At 40.4% G+C, this 19,206-nt stretch overlaps 1 pseudogene; it reads right to left on the bottom strand.

Annotated features, from left to right (window-relative positions):
• Window positions 1–906: 906 nt before the first annotated feature.
• Window positions 907–17,712, bottom strand: LOC133978592 (NACHT, LRR and PYD domains-containing protein 14-like; annotated as a pseudogene).
• Window positions 17,713–19,206: the final 1,494 nt, after the last annotated feature.

The raw sequence follows: 19,206 nt of genomic DNA, 5'->3' as shown, positions 1-19,206 counted from the left end.
GATCCTCTCTCAACACTCCTGGTTGTTCACTCTCACTCTGACAGAGATCATCACCAGCTGATGAGAGAAGAAGAAAGAACAGAGGAGATAAATGAGTGTTTAGTGAGACTCACTTCATCAGCTGTCAGTCAGTGATGCAGCACATCCAGTATAAAGAGCAGCAGGGACTTCAGTCCTGTTCAGACCAGAAGTGGAACAGCTGTGCAGTGTAGCTTGCTTCCTTTCAGCTCTCATGTTAACGTGTTGGAGTGAACACACTGAGCTCCAAGCTCACACACCTGCACACACTTTTACTATCAAGTGTGTTTCCTCTGCAGATTTCACTCAAGTACACAGAGGAAATAAAGTCCTGAGAGTCATGAACACATCATTACTGCAGAAACAGAGACATTCACTCATCAGTTTACTGATGGATTTACTGCTGATACATGTCAACTCTTATCAAAGTTTAAAGCTACAGAGTCTCTGTGGATTTGAAGATGTTTCCTGCTGTTAAATCATCACATGACAATCAGTCAGAGCTCTCAGCTAAACAGCTGCTGTGATTCCTGGACTTCAGCAGAGGTTCTGGTCTGTATAAAGACCACATGGTTACTAAACGTAATGATGCTTGTGTGAAATCAGAGCCAGTGATTTGCAGGCTGCAGTCAGACTGATCTTAGAGCTCTGACAAAGATGAACTGATCAATAGTTTAGTGTTGAAATGAGAGAACAAACACTTTGAGATCAGATTTGATGATATCACAGTTTGATGATGAGGACCACTGTCTCTATACATCTTGTAAGGCTGTCAGCTGTAATCCAGCTTTATTTCCTGCAGACATCAACACAACAACAACAGTTGTCTTCACATCAACTCAAACACATGATCACAACAAGCTTCTGGCTCATCTGATTGGCTGACTGTTCTCTCTCTCTCTGTCTTTCTGTCCAATCCTGAAGCCTGTCACCATTCTCCTCTCACAGCTTCACTGAGGAAAGCAGCACTGAGAAGGTTGGAGGTTCACCAGGAAATACTGGATCTTTGCTTTGATACTGACTGTGTTTAATACTAAACTGCTGAAACCAGCACAGACTGACTCCAACTCTCTACTGACCTCAGAGTCTCCAGTCTGCAGTCTGGACTCTGCTGAAGATCAATCAGCTGCTTCACGTCTGAATCCTGCAGGTTGTTGAGTCTCAGATCCAGCTCTCTGAGATGGGAGGAGTTGGACTTCAGAGCTGAGGCCAGATAATCACAGCTGATCTTTGACAAACTGCAGTCCCTCAATCTGAATAAAGAATAAATGAAGTCAGTTTAGAAAACAAAGTTCATGTTTGAAATGATGAAATGTTTCATAATCTGTTCAGAGCTGAAGAAGATTTAAATGTAGAAGTTTAGAAAATGTGTGTGTGTGTGTGTGATTGTATGTGTGTATGTGTGTGTTTGTGTCTGTGTGTGTGTGTTTGTCTGTGTGTGTGTTTGTGTGTGTTTGTCTGTGTGTGTGTTTGTGTGTGTGTGTGTGTTTGTTACTGTGTATGTGTGTGTGTGCGTGTGTGAGTGTGAGTGTGAGTGTGTGTATTTGTGTGTGTGTGTGTGTGTGTGTGTTACTGTGTGTGTGTGTGTGTGTTTGTTACTGTGTATATGTGTGTGTGTGTGTGTGTGTTACTGTGTGTATGTGTGTGTGTGTGTGTGTGTTTGTTACTGTGTGTATATGTGTGTGTGTGTGTGTTACTGTGTGTATGTGTGTGTGTGTGTGTGTGTGTGTGTGTGTTACTGTGTGTATGTGTGTGTGTGTGTGTGTGTTTGTTACTGTGTGTATATGTGTGTGTGTGTGTGTTACTGTGTGTGTGTGTGTGTGTGTGTGTGTGTATGTGTGTGTGTTACTGTGTGTATATGTGTATATGGGTCAATGACGTATAAGGTACTTCAAACATTCAGAATGTTGTGTACCTGAACATCCATATTATAATGTGAAAGTGATTTTAGTGGGTTTAAAAGATTAATTGGTACTGGCCTGAAAAAAAGTCATATGGTGCGACCATGATTCATCTTGAAATATCTTATATAAATAAAAGATCATTTACAAAAATGTAAAAAGAATTGCAAAAAAGACGTGAAGCGTGTTAAGTAAATTAATTTATTTCAAGATGAATCATGGTCGCACCACATGACTTTTTTTAAGGCCAGTGCCAATTAATCTTGAAAAACCACTAAAATCACTTTCACATTATAATATGGATGTTCAGTTACACAACATTCTGAATGTTTGAACTACTGCATTAGATATGCTGGTTTTTATTATTCTAACATTGAGTTGTTCTAAATCCTTATACGTCATTGACCCATATGTGTGTGTGTATGTGTGTGTGTGTGTGTGTGTGTATGTGTGTGTGTTTGAGTGTGTGTGTGTGTGTCTATGTGTGTGTGTGTGTGTGTGTATGTGTGTGTGTGTGTCTATGTGTGTGTGTGTGTGTGTGTATGTGTGTGTGTGTGTGAGTGTGAGTGTGTGTTTGTGTGTGTGTGTGTGTGTGTGTGTGTGTGTGTGTGTGTGTGTGTGTGTGTGTGTGTGTGTGTGTTCTGAAGCATCAATATCAATGATCAGACATTATTCATTAAAACATTAAATAATAATAATAAAGAAATATTTCTCCTTCATCAAGTAAACTTGATCAGTTTAAACAGAATATTTAGAACTAAATTCCCTCTTTGAGTTTGGATCCCTCCACTGCAGCTCAGCAAGGAAACACTGAAGAAACACAAACATACTTACTTGATATGTGGAACTCAGACTGCTGAAGCCTCATATTAGTTTCAACTCTGGAAGTCATTTTTACTCACAACAAGACTGGATTTTAAATTCCTGAAAACATTTACATTCTACACATTTGTGTTCAGCTAATCCTGAAAATTATGAACCAAACATTTGAAACTTCACTGAAGGATTTAAATTTAATAAATAGAAATAAATCTACCAAAGCTACAGTCAGTGAACTCACATCAGAGTCTCCAGTCTACAGTCTGGACTCTCCAGTCCAGCAGACAGAAGCTTCACTGATGAATCAGACAGGTCGTTGTAGCTCAGGTTCAGATGTGTCAGATGAGGGTTGGACTTCAGAGCTGAGGCCAAAACTTCACAGTGAGTCTCTGAGAGTTTACAGTACTGTAGTCTGTAATGACACATATATTACAACATATGTTATCATGAAAGAGGACACTTTATATTTACTTCATGCATTTGATGATGAAACAGTTTGATGCTCATTATTCTGATGAACATTTGTTCTTCACATCATCTTTTTATTAAATCTATTTTTTTTTATGCATTTTATTCCTTAAATGTAAAAATGAAGCTCAGAGAAAGTTCAGACAGGAAGAGCATCTTTTTTAATGCTCAAATCTATAGTTTTATTTCTCATCCCTCAGTCATTCTGATCTTTCTCACAGCTCATCATTTCCTTTCTGTCATTTCTGGGGCATCAATTAAGACGTCAGCTGTTCACATCACCTGCTCACATCTAACCAATAGCACGCTGACACACCTTCTTTGTCAGCCTATCATATTGCAGCTGTCTTTTTAAATGTTTCTCCCTCTCTGCTCAGAGCTTTCAGAGCTGCTGCATATCAGGATGATTCAGATTCAAGTAGTTGACTCTTGGGAGAAATGTCAAGTATCAGGCTTTGTCAACCAGCTCAGTCTGCTGTTGTACTCACTGCATGTTTATCAGTTGTAGCCTGTTCATTGAAGCAGTGTTCAGTCAGCGTGACTGCTCTCTGCTGCTGTGGGAACATGTGTGTGCAAATATTAGTAGCCTAGTACTTGGATTTCTATCTAGATATTGTATCTGCGTTGCTGTCTGCATCACTTTAACTTCCTCTCTTCAAGCAGCAATAGTTTTACCTAGCCTTTGTTCAAAAGTCAAGTCACACACAGATTAGATCAGCTGTCCTAATTAAGGTTGATTCAGGTGCCTGGTTCAGTGAGCCGCAGTCTGTGTCCAGCCAAAGATCTTCTCTGAGAGAAGATGCTTCCTCGCTCTGTTTTGTTTCTTCATCAATGTTCATGAACCATGGCCACTCTAAAGATGTCCAGTAAGTAAGTAAGAATCTTTCTTTGCTCACAGGTAACATCTATCACAAGTGCTTTTCATAAAGTAACTTTGCATTTGTGTTCCAGTGATTCAGCAGTAAGCTTCCTAGCTAGTGCTGCATGTACGTAGCTGCTAGTCTAAATAGTAAACATCACTGTTAGAGTTTATTTTATGTCTAACATTTGTACAGAGCTGACCATGCTCCTCTGATACTGATGATTCTGGACAGCTAACACTTATTTTCATGCTTCGTCTTTCACTTTAGTTTCCTTTCATTCATCAGTAAGGACTTCATCTTCATCAGTAAGGACTTCATCTTCATCAGTAAGGACTACATCTTCATCAGTAAGGACTTCATCTTCATCAGTAAGGACTACATCTTCATCAGTAAGGACTACATGTTCATCAGTAAGGACCTCATCTTCATCAGTAAGGACTTCATCTTCATCAGTAAGGACTTCATCTTCATCGGTAAGGACTTCATCTTCATCGGTAAGGACTTCATCTTCATCATTAAGGACTTCATCTTCATCAGTAAGGACTTCATCTTCATCATTAAGGACTTCATCTTCATCAGTAAGGACTTCATCTTCATCAGTAAGGACTACATGTTCATCAGTAAGGACCTCATCTTCATCAGTAAGGACTTCATCTTCATCAGTAAGGACTTCATCTTCATCGGTAAGGACTTCATCTTCATCGGTAAGGACTTCATCTTCATCAGTAAGGACTGCATCTTCATCGGTAAGGACTTCATCTTCATCAGTAGGGACTTCATCTTCATCGGTAAGGACTTCATCTTCATCAGTAAGGACTTCATCTTCATCATTAAGGACTACATCGTCATCAGTAAGGACTTCATCTTCATCGGTAAGGACTTCATCTTCATCGGTAAGGACTTCATCTTCATCGGTAAGGACTTCATCTTCATCAGTAAGGACTTCATCTTCATCAGTAAGGACTTCATCTTCATCAGTGTGTAGCTATGTTACTGTAAACCTGAGAGTGTTTCTATGTTATTTATAGAACTATCAGAAGCATCACATTGTTGGCTCTCGCAGCATCATTCAGGTTCTTTTATTGTGTTTGTATTAATTTTGTGTTGTTATGTGTGAAGGACTCTGGACCAATGATATTGTGTTTAAAGTGATATAAATAAGTTGAAGTTGATGCATCAGCAGCTTCACCATCGCTGGCTACAACACCAGCAGCATTTCAGAGTAAAAGTCAAATGTTGATGTTATTATGTTGAGCTGCATGCATTCTACTGTCATTTCACTGGTTACGGTATTTTATTTAGCGTCGCTGTCATTATGACTATGACAATATGATGTAGATGACAGGTGATCTACAGACTGAGTGTGTAGTTATTCTCTAGGAAGGAAGGACTAACTATTTACAGTCTGATTTTAGAAGCCCCTTTTCTTCTGAAGATGAATTCATTGACCTCTTTTATTCCTCCTTTAACAAGGTCTACAGATATATCAAATGAAGGAGCACGTTGATCTTCAGACTCAGGTTATTTATTAATGATGTAATGTACTCAGCAGACATGTGAGGTCATTATCAGCTCCTCTTCAACATCTAGGCTGTTGGTCATCTACAGCATCCTGATGGCTCTTCAATAAATGCCAGTTGAAAGGTGTGTAAAGCTAACAGCTATGGTAAGCTCTGCATATAACTGGTGGTTGGTGCTTCATGTTTAGTCTCACCATTCTTTAGCTGCTCTCTAATCTCTGCTCACTGCTGAGCTCCTTGGAGCTTCCAATCATCTCTGAGTTCAATCATCATTGTATGTTACTGCCTAGTTTAATAAGTACAAGTTAGTCCTGATCTCTAGCATTGCTGGCTATGGCCCATCATGCAACAGGGCAGACTGGACAAGTTCACATTGGTAGCTGTTCAAGTCATCATGCCCGTTAGCATCGCTGCTGGTAATGGAACTCTGTTTTTATTATATGGGCTTATGATTGACATGTTTATTATTCTTAGTGTGCAATAAAGAAACTTGTCATGCTCATTATTTAGTTTCATCTCTTAGATTATTATTATTCAAGATAATCCTGAAAATGATGAACCAAGCAGTGAAGGATGTGAATTAAAGAAAAAGTTACAGTCAGTGAACTCACATCAGAGTCTTCAGTCTACAGTGTGGACTCTCCTGTACAGCAGACAGAAGCTTCTCTGATGAATCAGACAGGTCGTAGAGTCTCAGGTGCAGCTCTGTCAGATGAGGGTTGGACTTCACAGCTGAGGTCACAACTTCACATTCAGTGTCTGAGAGGTCACAGGCAGTAAGTCTGTAATGACACATATATTACAACATATTATCATGAACTGGATCAAGGTTCAGACAAACAAGGAGAACACATGTTTGAATCTCAAAAACAAAAATAATGTATTAAAGTAAGTTATTAACAAACTAAATGTGAACTCCATGTGTAATGTGTAGAATCAGTAGTGTAGGGAAGTGCATGGATGAGGGGAAATGTGTGCTAGACAATAACAAACACATGAAGCAAAGAAAGAAAAGAGATGTTGCTGGTGGAAGAGAGAGGGAGACACTGAGCAGCTTTGATAAGGTGATCCAGCCCAAAGCCCAGCTGATGCTTCAGCCTGATGACTCTATTATTATTATTAGTAGTATTATAACAAGAGGAGAGAGATCAGTGGATGCTGCAGTTATACTGGAAGCATCTTAACCAGTAAGCTACCAGAACACTCCCAGTTCAGCTGATGGTCTCACTGTGCTTGAATGAAACAATCATTCTCATCACTCTCTCTCAGACCTGCAGACTTTTAATCTTTGTTTTGCTTTAATCTTGCAGATGAAGGAGAGAACATGGAGTTACATTGAGGCTTCTATAATGTGCACAGTGTGTCTGTGTGATCTGATCCCATGTCTGTCTCCACAAAGTTAACATGAGGACATCTTGATTAGAAAACCACTTTACTGTCCACTATGTTTAATGTGACTGCAGGATATTTAGACTCAGTTCAGCTCAGTGAACAGTTCCAGTTGATAAAGATCATCTCTCTTTGCTACCTGCTGCTGTCAGGTTCACATCCATAAGCAGCTACATTTACTGACTGTTCACAAACACTAATGAAACTAATGACCTGACAATATTACACCTGTACATCATTAAATATCAATGTATTCAATATTTAGACGTTTAGTTGTTTACTTTCTTTTCTGAGAATCTGAAAAACTGATTCAGCACAAATACAATGAACCAACCAATAAGGTTGAATTATTTTAACATGATGTCATCAGAAAGATGTTATCAGGGTATCAGCATTAAAAATATAACATTGAGCTTTAATGTGTATCAGATCTCTTTAAACAGGCTGAATTCTGCCATTCTGCTCTTATATATTGATCAGACCTCTGTGCATTTCCTGCTACTACTCTTCTCTACACCAACAAGAGAGAAAACAGCTGAGAGTTTCTTTCTGTGACCAACAGAATATCAGAAAGACTTCAGAACAACACCATGTAACACCACTTCCCTCTTTACAATAAAAACATGAACTGATGAGAAATAAAAGGCTCCATTGCTCGGTTCAACACACTCAGGGGTTTAGTCTCTATGACCAGTAGTTTACGGAGGCTAATGTTGGTTAACGTTAGCTAACTTTACATATTGTTGTATAACTGACATTACTGAATCAGTTTGATGATTAGATGATTATTCTCTACTTGTGATACTAAACCGCTGTCACAGCAACATACTCCATTTAAATAACATTTAATAATTAATAATAATTATTATAATAATCCTTCATCTTCATGTTTCAAACACAAGTTTACAAAGTGCTGTAAAGGCATGAAAACTGTTTACAGGTTGTTACTAATAGAATAAATACAGTTCAATTCAGAAACAGATCAAAATGATTCAGATCTTATTTTAAAGCCTGCTGAGTAAAATCAGGTATTACCTGTATGTCTGATTATATATCATGTAATAATAACTTTATTCACTGATAACTGTAACATACTGATATATGTTGTGATAAAATGCTGCTGTAATAAAACCTCAACCACAACCTCTAAAGTCCTTCATGTGTTTCACCAGGTTTGAATGAAGCCTCCAACACCGAAAGGAAGAGAAGTAGAAGAAACAACTGTAACATCCAATAATGACTAGAAATAAATAGAATAACTGTTCATTAACTTAACAGCTAGAAACAACCAACTGAAACATTATTTACACATCTGAGACTAAATATAACTGACATGTTATTACAGATATAAACAAGTAGAGCACTATTTTAACAATAATAATAATGTTATATAATTTATATTAAAGAACTAAACTACTAATCTACACTGATTTATAATGTTAATCACATCTGGACTTACTGAGCCTTTCTGCAGTTCCTCACAGCTGGAATCAGTCTCCATCGTCCCTCCTCTGATGTGTTGTACTTCTTCAGGTCCAACTCATCCAGAACCTCCTCTGACATCTGCAGCATGTAGGCCAGAGCTGAGCAGTGGAACACAGAGAGTTCCTTCTCTGATCTGTTCTCTGACTTCAGGAACTCTTGGATCTCCTGATGTACTGAGCGGTCGTTCATCTCCATCAGACAGTGGAAGATGTTGATGCTTCTGTCAGGAGAGATACGCTTACTGTTCATCTCCTTTAGGTTGTTGATGACTCTCTGGATGGTTTCTGGACTGTTGTCTGTCTGACCCAGCAGGCCTCCTAAGAGACTCTGGTTGGACTCCAGAGAGAGGCCATGAAGGAAGCGGACAAACAGGTCCAGGTGGCCATTTTCACTTCTGAGAGATTTCTTCATGGCTCTCTTCAGGAAGTCATCCAGAGATGAGTAACTGTAGTCTTCTCCCAGGAAGTCCTCCAGTACCTCTGTCTTCCTGCTGGTGTAACAGTGGTACATGTAGACTGCAGCCAGAAACTCCTGAACGCTCAGATGAACAAAGCTGTAGACTGCTTTCTGGAAGATCACACTCTCTGTTTTGAAGATCTGTGTACAAACTCCTGATAACACCGAGGCCTCTGTGACATCAAGACCACACTGCTCCAGGTCTTCTTGGTAGAACATGATGTTTCCTTTCTCCAGTTGTTCAAACGCAAGCCTCCCCAGCTTCAGAAGAAGGTTCCTGTCAGCCTCCGTCAGCTCCTGTGGACTCGTCTCATGTCCCTCATCATACTTTTTCTTCTTCCTCTTTGTCTGAACCAGCAGGAAGTGTGAGTACATGTCAGTCAGGGTCTTGGGCAGCTCTCCTCTCTGGTCTGGAGTCAACATGTGGTCCAGAACTGTAGCAGTGATCCAGCAGAAGACTGGGATGTGACACATGATGTGGAGGCTCCTGGATGTCTTGATGTGTGAGATGATTGTGCTGGACTGCTCTTCATCACTGAATCTCCTCCTGAAGTACTCCTCCTTCTGGGCGTCAGTGAAGCCTCGTACTTCTGTTACCCTGTCCACACATGAAGGAGGGATCTGATTGGCTGCTGCAGGTCGGGAAGTGATCCAGACGAGAGCTGAGGGAAGCAGCTTCCCCTCGATGAGGTTAGTCAACAGCACGCTGACTGATGACTTCTGTGTGACATCAGTCACGACCTCACTGTTGTTGAAATCCAGTGAAAGTCTGCTTTCATCCAGGCCGTCAAAGATGAACAGAACTTTACAGACAGCGAGCTTCTCTGCTGTGAGCTTCTGTAATGTTGGATAGAAAACATGGATCAGCATGAGCAGACTGTACTGCTCATCTTTGATCAAGTTCAGCGACCTGAACGAGAACAGAATCAGCAGACTGATATCTTGGTTGTTGGAGCGCTGTGCCCAGTCCAGAGTGAACTTCTGCACTGAGAAGGTTTTTCCAACGCCAGCGATGCCGTTCATCAGAACCACTCTGACTCTGTGTAAGGCTTCACAGATGTTCTGATCCTTGGTTGGAGTGTCATGGAGGGTCTTCATCTTGGAAGCTGTTTTAAACTGCCTCACCTCATGTTGGGTATTAACCTCTTCAGTTACCTGTTGGTCAGGTAAGACTTTAAAGATGTCCTGACACTTGATTGGAGCGTCATGGAGGGTCTTCATCTTGGAAGCTGTTTCAAGCTGCCTCACCTCATGTTGGGTATTAACCTCTTCACTCTGTCCCTCTGTGATGTGGACCTCAGTGAAGATGCTGATGAGGAAGGTTTTAGTTTCTGCTTCATCAGTTCCTTGAGTCACACATTCACATGTGCTGCTCAGACTGATCTGGTGTTCATCTAAAACCTCCTGCAGACCACTTTCTGCTGAAAGAGAAGAAAAAAGGTAGAATGAAACAGAAATCAGTGTGACTGTTAATGTTCAGCAGGATAGAGGAGGTAGATTCCTGTTTTCAGAGATGATGACATCAGCAAACAGATCTTCACTCTTACTTTGTACAGTGCTGGTCTGACTGTCGGTCTGCAGTCCAGGTCTGGTTCTGGATCTTTCTCTACACTTGGGACAAAAGGGGCCTCTTGATGAATCAGTAGTCTTCTGATGATGGTCCCAGTATGAGGTGATGCACTGTCTGCAGAACCAGTATCCACAGCTGGTAGAGACTGGATCCTTCAGGACGTCCTGACACAAAGAACAGCAGGACAGCTGCTCCTCCACAGAAACAGCCCTCCTCTTCCTCTCTCTGTGGACATGAACACATTCTTTATGTCACATGACATTAGTGGAGGCCAACCGACAGCTCACAAGCTGCATGCAGCTCTTTCCCACATAAACAGTCCAGACTGTCAGTATTTACACACTTACACAGTTTCTGTTCTTCAGCCTCTGAGATTCAACACATTCAGTTTGAAATTAAATAATATAAACTACAATCACAAGAGTTCATCAGTAATTAAACAGAGACAACAATGTGCCAGCAAAGGCAGAGAAGAAGAAGAAGACTGTAAGCTAGTAAACATGGATGTAAACAATGCAGGATTTAAAATAGTGTGGTACAGGGTTAGTTAAAAAAGAAGGTACATGTGATGTTACCTTAGTTATAGTGTACGAGGGGGTGTATAAGGCACCCCTTTTTGCAGGTGTATTCATAAGGGTTGCGCAGCCCTTGTGAGTCATTTTCTCAGTTAAGTGAGTAGCTCTTTAGTTGCAGAAGTTTAATGTATGGGAGTACACTGCTGAATATTTTGGTGAAGTTCAGGGGGGAGTATGTAGCCAAGTCAAAATGTCTTATTACATTTTGTTTATTTATTTTCCCTAAAATCTTTCTTTTGTGTTGTGAACTTCCCCAAAATGATTTTTTCCCCCTGTAAAAGAATAGAAAAAGAAAAAAGAAAGGTTCCTACATTGATTTTCAATTGTATACCCTCGTTCCACTGGGGTGTTGTTTTGGCGTTGCACCACCTAGCGTCATAGAGCTGTGTGTGCTCTGAGCTGGTGAGTCACTTTATGAAGCGCTCTCTCCATTGTCTTGTTTATTTTTATTTTTTTCTTGTTCAAAACCACAATATGTTGATATATGCTGTAATGTAACATGCTAGTGAAACTTTTAGTCAAGCCTCCATTGATTAATAATTTGTAAATTGAATCTTAAACTGAGTTATTCATGCAGAGTTAGTTAACTTAGCCTTATGCTAGCTGAACCAGGTTTTCCTCTGTTTCTCTCTTTGTCATACTGATGTCATGAGGTTATGCTCTGCATGCTACGGCTGTGTAATAACTGTATTATTTCATATGTGACGTGACTATTTATTGTGGTTATGTGAATTTTAATTTATAATTTCTTTCTGTAGAGCGGTGGAGAGTTGCAGTGTGGCTCTGTGTGTGTGTGACGCCTGTTTTTGTTTCTTTATTTCTGAAGGTATGCTATTTGTCTAATTCAGTTCATTTTTTGATATTTTTGCACTTTAAAAAATGAGCTAATGTGGGTGAATTAATTTAATTCTTTTAGACTGGAAAATGTGGGAAATAATTTCATTATACTTTGAATCCTGGTTTTACAAATGTTTGATTTTGTTTTACATGGTGCATTGTATTTTCACATTCATTTTAATACAGTATGAGTTATGCTGCATATTTTGTGTAATATACAAAGTGATAGAGCTGTGTGTGCTCTGAGCTGAGCGGTGGAGAGTTGCAGTGTGGCTCTGTGTGTGTGACGCCTATTTTTGTTTCTTTATTTCTGAAGAATAAACTCCTATAGAGGCTCAACCCCAGTGTGCGTCTCACTTGCTAACTGTATAACACAACGCAGAAAAGCATCGGCTACATATAGACACACATGAGTAAGTAGCGTAGAAGAAGAATGTATACGAGCTGTTGTTAAAACACATTAAATGGCTGAGCATGCCAACAGAGAGTTTTCTCACGTGTTTTATTGAAAACATTACATGGTACCAGGAGTGGACCGGTTACAGGAGTCATGGAAAGTGTGAAGCCGCCTGACGCTGTGAATTGGACCGGGAATGTTGACTGTGAATGGCGAACTTTCAAGCAGCGTTTCGTGCTGTACCTGCAGGCCCTCGGGCTGGATGCTAAGCCAGACGCTCGGAAGATAGCACTGCTTCTTACCGTCGCGGGACCTCAGGCTGTGGAAGTGTACAACACTTTTGTGTACGCCGATGGTGAGGATAAGGAGAAGTTCAACACAGTTGTACAGAAGTTTGATGAACACTGTTCACATAAGAAAAATGAGACTTTTGAACGGTACGTGTTTCGGTCACGCATTCAACAGCCTGCAAAGAGCTTTGATGTTTTTTTGACGGACTTAAAGCTGAAAGCTCGAACATGTAACTTTGGAGTGCTACAGGATTCAATGCTTCGTGATCAGATTGTGTTTGGGATTAAGGACATAAAAGTCAGAGAAAGATTGCTGCGAGAGACTGAATTAACTCTTGCTGGAGCTGTGAAGATTTGCCACGCTAGTGAACTAGCACAGCAACATGCTAAAACATTCAGTGTAACAGCGAGGGATGCAGACAACGCAGTAGTAGCTGTAGTGTCAACCCAGACACAGAAACTGAGAGCAGCGTATGCTAAACGGCAAAGGGGCACAGAGACTTTTGACTGTAAAAGGTGTGGCACCAGACATTCAGTAAAACAGTGCCCGGCATATGGAAAAGTCTGCAACAAGTGTAAAGGACAAAATCATTTTGCAAAGCAATGCTTCTCCAAAGGTAAAAGGAGCCAAAGTGAACGTATACGGACGGTGGAAGAAACTGCTCTCTGTGATACATTCTTCGTGGGCATGGTGACACTGGAGGAATCCATGATGGATAAGTCAAGTATACACAGAGTGGAGCAGGACCCATGGGTAGAGGCATTGCATGTGAATGGAACTGTTGTCACCTTTAGACTAGACACAGGAGCAAAGGCTAACCTGGTGAATGAGCATGACATAAAGGACATGAAAGTAAGACCGCTCATTCACCCAAATCGCAAGCCGCTCAAAGCCTACAATGGACAGCCTATTCATACCACAGGCACATGCAGACTTAAAGTAAGAGCCAAAGGAAAGGAGCACAGTCTCATGTTTGTTGTTGTACCAGAGGGACACGAGTCACTACTAGGTGATAGAGCATGTGAAATACTGGGTTTGGTGAAAAGAGTGCACCACATCCACAGTAATGAACCAAACAGTGTGGAGTTATTATTATATAGTATCCAGACATCCTTAAAGGCTTTGGTGTTCTACCATTCACCTACAAGATACAGTTAGAAGAGGATGCAAAGCCTGTTGTTCATGCACCTCGACGTGTTCCAGCACCACTGCGTGACGAGCTAAAGCAGGAACTCGACCAAATGACGTCACTGGGAGTCATAAAGAAAGTGGAGGAGCCCACGGAATGGGTTAACTCCATGGTGTGTGTAAAAAAAAAAACAGACTGGTGGTTTACGTGTGTGCATGGATCCAAAAGATCTCAATGAGACAAAGAGGGAGCACTACCAGATTCCAACCAGGGATGAGATTAAAAGTGAAATGACAGGCGCAAGGTTTTTCAGTAAACTGGATGCATCACAAGGATTCTGGCAACTGAAGCTACATGAAGACAGCACTAAATACTGCACATTCAATACTCCTTTTGGCCGTTACTCCTTTCAGAGGATGCCTTTTGGAATCTCCTCTGCTCCCGAGGTCTTTCACAGGACTATGGAGCACATCATAGAGAGCATTGACGGGGTCCGGGTGTACGTAGATGACATTGTGCTTTTGGGGTCCACCCTCGAGCAGCGTAATGAGAGACTCATGAAAGTGCTGCAAGGGATCCAGAAATATGGACTAAAGCTGAATAGAGCTAAATGTCAGTTTGGAGTGACTGAAATCACCTTTCTGGGAGACACGTTGTCTGGAGCAGGTGTTGAGCCAGACAGAGAGAAGGTGAAAGCAATACTGGAGATGCCACGCCCCGAAGATAAAAAAGGTGTATTGAGAGCACTGGGTATGATAAACTTCATCGGCAAATTCATCACTAACCTGTCTTCAAAAACAGTGCACCTGAGGCAGTTGCTGCATGATGGATGCAAATTTAAGTGGTCTGACAGTCATGAAAAGGAGTGGTCACAGCTAAAACTACACTCACTACAGAGCCAGTGTTGGTGTACTATGACCCATCTAAAAAGACAAAAATATCCACAGACTCTTCAAAAAATGGGATTGGTGCAGTGTTACTGCAAGCTGAGGGAGAAGATTGGAGGCTAGTGGCCTATGCCTCAAGAACGATGACTGCAGCTGAATGTCGATACGCCCAAATTGAGAAAGAGTGTTTAGGACTTGTGTATGGCTTTGAAAAGTTCCACAGCTACGTATATGGTCTACCAACATTTGTGGCAGAGACGGACCATAAGCCATTAATTGCCATAATAAAGAAAAACCTCAGTGAGATGTCACCACGCATCCAAAGGCTGATGATGAAGCTGCAGCGATACGACTTCAGCCTGATTTATACACCAGGTAAACATATTGTGCTTGCAGACTCTCTCTCCAGAGCCACAGCATACAGTGACAATGAGAGCTCCACAGAAACGGTTGTGAACATCCATATAAACCTGCTCACTGAAACACTTCCTGTATCTGACATGAAATCCAAACAGAATGCAGAAGAAACAGAGAAAGACACATTCCTCCAGAGAGTCATAAAAAATCTGAATCAGGGTTGGCCTAGAGGGGAATGTCAGCAATACTATAACATCAGAGCGGAGTGTCGTCAATGGGCTTCTGCTCAGAAAGGACAGAGTTGTCATCCCACTGGCAATGAGACAACAGATGCTGAAAAGACTGCATGAAGGGCATCTAGGCATGGAAAAATGCAAGAGGCGGGCAAGAACATCCGTGTACTGGCCAGGGATAAATACAGACATTGACAGAATGGTCTCAAGTTGTGAAACTTGCCTAAGACATCAGGCAAAATGGCCAAAAGAGCCCATGATAATAACAGACTTGCCAGAAGAACCATGGCAGAAAGTTGAAACTGATTTGTTTAATCTGGATGGAAAAAAATAACCTGCTGGTAATCGACTATCTATCAAACATCCAGAGATGGCACTGCTTCCCAGCATGTCTACTACATGTGTTATCAGACACATGAAGTCACACAACTGTCATTTATGATCTTTGTGAAGTTTTGTGACTGCTGGTCTGCTGTTTGGTACAAACAGACACAAAGACTTCCTCACTGTAGTAAAAACACTTATTTAGCAGTAAAGGTGTGTTCTGTGTTAACAGATGAAGTCAAACAGATAAATGTGCAGCTACAATCCACAGGGAGACTAAACTAACCTCTGACAGTGAAATAATGATCATAATACTGTAACACTCAGACTGGGTCACCAATGTTCCTCTGACATCAACAACTGTCACACTTCCTGTCCAACTCCTCCCCTCAATGTACACAAACTACAAGAAAACCTCTTTTTATTTGGTTCTTTATCAGTAATAATATATATACCAGTCTTATTGTAACCAGAACATTTATCAGTGATTAAAGCAGGTTTCTACTACAGTACTAGTACTACAGTATGTTGACTGGTTCTCCTAGAAGAAGGACTATAGTCCAGATGTTATAAATACTGCAGAGTCCCTCAGTATGATCCAATCCTGTAACAACATTTCTACAAGACACCAAAAACAAAAGAGCTCAAATGTTTTGGTTCTGTCATTTCATACTAGTAAAACAGAGACATGCTTCTGACTCTGTTTGGGAGTATTTTAGGTTGAACTACATGATTTGATTGAAGTGTCAGTCTGCCTCCACCTGCACATCATCAGTGTTCAGCCTGCTGATGAGTCCTCAGGTCCTCCAGCAAGCTGAATCTATCTCTGCTCCTGTCTAGTCATTATTCTATCAGATACAAGTATTTAAACCCAGACACACTTTTCTAAGTAGCATCAATAAAGTCAGCAGCTTCACTCTGTGATTTATTCTAAGCGTTGGTACATTGTCAGCTGTCTTGTTAGTTTTAATGCTTTAGTTTGTTTTTGTGTGTTTTTCTTTACTCTTCAGGTTTTATGTTGTATGTCTCACAATAGGAGGAGCACTCAGCAAGCCCTCATGGCTTTTATTCATCCTTCTGCACATTTCTCTTTTGTTAGTTATTGTTTTCTTTTCTTCATCTCAAACAGTTCTGCATATCTCACTTTTCTTGTATTGTGTATTATTTTTCTTGATGTGCAATAAATAAACTATATAAACTATAAACTAGAGTCTGATGATTGTATGAAGACTTTTCACAACTCAACATGATGGATGGAAATCAATAGAGATATTATTTTATTCCACATGTTCTTATTTCCTGTTAAACCTGCTGTCTACATTACCCACAATGCAACTGGATTCCCTCCACCACACAGATCTGAGTGTTATGAAATAATGAAGTGTAGTGTCTGTATTGCCTTTATCCTGACTGACCATCTGTTCAGAAGAAAGGAGCTTCATATACTGGGGTTAAAACTGGAGAGTCAGAGAGACTCAGATCGGCACCGGGACTCTCTCTAGATCGGATGTTTGACACTGTTCTCTGTTGTAATAAAATCATTAACATATACAAGTGAGACGTGTCAGCGGTGGTTTCCTTCTTCATCAACACATCAAGAGTCAACCAATTAATACCACAGAAGTCAATGTTCAGACAGCAAAAAGAATAAAACTAATATTGTTATAATGTAGATTATCAAATGATATTAAAGTGAATCATCTTCAGCTCAGTTTACAGTAGAAACAGTCTCTTACTTTGTGTCTGAGGGTCCAGGTTCATTACTGAAGACTGGAGGTAGATCTTTAGACCGGTCACTCTTCATAGACAGACAGCTGGATGTTACAGACTCTGCTCCGTCCTCCTCTTCCTCCTCTATCTTCATCTTCTGGAGTCTGAGAGGTAAACCAGGAACACTGGAGACACACACACATACACAGTATAATAAACCCAGTCCTGCCTCTCAACTTAGTAGCTTCTTATTAGTTTACATGACTTTAACTACAACCATGTGTGTTTTCTAGTCATCACAAAGAGAAACTTTGACTCTGGTTTAAATCCAACAAACAGACTTCAGATAAACATGTGTGTGCTTCTTAACTGTGACTTCTCTCTATTTAGAGGCAGCAGTGAGTCACGTTACATCGCTGTGAGGACGCACAAACCAGGAAAACAACAACAGGAAACAACGTTTCAACACCTCAAACTCTGTCATTTCACATTTTACTGACAAACTTTAATCAACTAAACAATTAATGTGAATAATAATCATCAGATTGATCAATAATGACAGTAATCATTATTTACAGTCCTGATATTAACACTCACCTTCCTCAGACTGTTTTCCTCCTTCTGCTCTGATGAATGTACAAACTTTCACCTTTACTCCCTACCTGTCTGCTCCTCCCTTCTTCTTTATTAGAAGTCACATGACTGTCATTTATGATCTTTGTGAAGTTTTGTGACTGCTGGTCTGCTGTTTGGTACAAACAGACACAAAGACTTCCTCACTGTAGTAAAAACACTTATTTAGCAGTAAAGGTGTGTTCTGTGTTAACAGATGAAGTCAAACAGATAAATGTGCAGCTACAATCCACAGGGAGACTAAACTAAACCCTCTGACAGTGAAATAATGATCATAATACTGTAACACTCAGACTGGGTCACCAATGTTCCTCTGACATCAACAACTGTCACACTTCCTGTCCAACTCCTCCCCTCAATATACACAAACTACTAGAAAACCTCTTTTTATTTGGTTCTTTATCAGTAATAAAATATATACCAGTCTTATTGTAACCAGAACATATATCAGTGATTAAAGCAGGTTACTACTATAGTACTAGTACTACAGTATGTTGACTGGTTCTCCTAGAAGAAGGACTATAGTCCAGATGTTATAAATACTGCAGAGTCCCTCAGTATGATCCAATCCTGTAACAACATTTCTACAACACACCAAAAACAAAAGAGCTTAAATGTTTTGGTTCTGTCATTTCATACTTATATCTACTTTCTGTCATTTGACATTTACACACATAAATAAAACAGTCTAATGATGGAAAGTTATTCATCTTTGAGCTCTTTGTGACAGCAGAGCAGGTTTGGCTGCTATCAAAGTATTACAGTAGACCAGAGTAGTTAGAAATATGATGATCAACAACACAGAGGCTCCTCTTCCTCTTACTAACTGATCCAGAGAAGCTGTACTGATGTGATGTATTGTAGTACACAGCACAGCCACCAGAGGTCAGTGTGTACTGGTGGAACAGCTCAGAGTGGGGGGGTTAACATTACAGCACTAGTAAAACAGAGACATGCTTCTGACTCTGTTTGGGAGTATTTTAGGTTGAACTACATGATTTGATTGAAGTGTCAGTCTGCCTCCACCTGCACATCATCAGTGTTCAGCCTGCTGATGAGTCCTCAGGTCCTCCAGCAAGCTGAATCTATCTCTGCTCCTGTCTAGTCATTATTCTATCAGATACAAGTATTTAAACCCAGACACACTTTTCTAAGTAGCATCAATGAACTCAGCAGCTTCACTCTGTGATTTATTCTAAGCGTTGGTACATTGTCAGCTGTCTTGTTAGTTTTAATGCTTTAGTTTGTTTTTGTGTGTTTTTCTTTACTCTTCAGGTTTTATGTTGTATGTCTCACAATAGGAGGAGCACTCAGCAAGCCCTCATGGCTTTTATTCATCCTTCT

The sequence above is a fragment of the Scomber scombrus genome, chromosome 4, assembly GCF_963691925.1.
Source record: "Scomber scombrus chromosome 4, fScoSco1.1, whole genome shotgun sequence".
NCBI lineage: Eukaryota > Metazoa > Chordata > Actinopteri > Scombriformes > Scombridae > Scomber > Scomber scombrus.
The sequence above is the reverse complement of the archived record's forward strand: the minus strand, read 5'-3'. Positions and strand labels throughout refer to the sequence as shown.